Genomic DNA, 1,286 nt, shown 5'->3' with positions numbered 1-1,286 from the left:
ATTTTTATGAGAATAGTTTTTAGATTCCATGGGGATCGATAATAATGGATAAGAAGAAAATGCATTGCTACCTGTTCAGGTTTGATTTTGAATAAAAGCAGTCCTACTTTAAGCCCTCTCTCCTCCTTCCCCCTGCCTCCCCCTCTCCTTCTCTCCTTCTCCCTCCCCCTCTCCTTCTCTCCTTCTCCCTCCTTCTCTCCTTCTCCCTCCCCCTCTCCTTCTCTCCTTCTCCCTCCCCCTCTCCTTCCCTCCTTCTCCTTCTCCCTCCCCCTCTCCTTCCCTCCTTCTCCTTCTCCCTCCCCCTCTCCTTCTCCCTCCTTCTCTCCTTCTCCCTCCCCCTCTCCTTCTCTCCTTCTCCCTCCTTCTCTCCTTCTCCCTCCCCCTCTCCTTCTCCCCCCTCTCTCCTTCTCCCTCTCTCCTTCTCCCTCCCTCCCTCCCTCCCTCTCTCCTTCTCCCTCCCTCCCTCCCTCCCTCCCTCCCTCTCTCCTTCTCCCTCTCTCCTTCTCCCTCCCCCTCTCCTTCTCCCTCCCTCTCTCCTTCTCCCTCCCCCTCTCCTTCTCCCCCCTCTCTCCTTCTCCCTCTCTCCTTCTCCCTCCCTCTCTCTCCTCGTGTCTCAGCCTCCCTCTCTCAGCTTCTTCTCGTCACACGCTTACTGTTTCTGCACCGCACTGTTTATGCACCCATGCCAGCAGCTGCAAATTGACAGCATTATTTGCTGTCTTGAGCCGTCACTTTGCTTCAAGGAGCGCATGTTCCCCTTGTACTGAACAGACACTTAAGACGAGGCCGGATCCACAGACAGCTAGGAGCCAGGAGTTTAGCAGGGTGAGAGCTTTGCAGTAGGGGAAGGTACATACTCCTATCTGCTACCAATAACTAGTCTTTTCAGACACAGCACTGTATGCATGTTTGTGTCATTTACTACCATTATAAGTGCTTTCACAAGGCATAGAGGGATTGATAGACAACTCAAAATACATTCCACAGTTAGCACAGAAGAGACTCCCGTTCCAAAGAAGAAAGGCTACATGAAATAGAAGAGGCAGACACAAATATTAACTTAATTCCCTTGAATATAGCAAGATATCCATATACACGGCTGGATAGCTAGATAGCTTGAAAGATAGATATCTAGCTAGATAGATAGATTTTCAAAATTGTAGTGATGAACACAAGGTTCCCAGAGAAGCAGGATGTTTCGAACAGAGGTCCTTCTATAGCTGTGCAAGCAAAGTGCTTCTGAATTTCTAGGAGGAGGAAAGTAAGATATACATACTCACCAGGCA

This window comes from Electrophorus electricus, chromosome 7 (assembly GCF_013358815.1).
Source record: "Electrophorus electricus isolate fEleEle1 chromosome 7, fEleEle1.pri, whole genome shotgun sequence".
Classification (NCBI taxonomy): Eukaryota; Metazoa; Chordata; class Actinopteri; order Gymnotiformes; family Gymnotidae; genus Electrophorus; species Electrophorus electricus.
The sequence above is the reverse complement of the archived record's forward strand: the minus strand, read 5'-3'. Positions refer to the sequence as shown.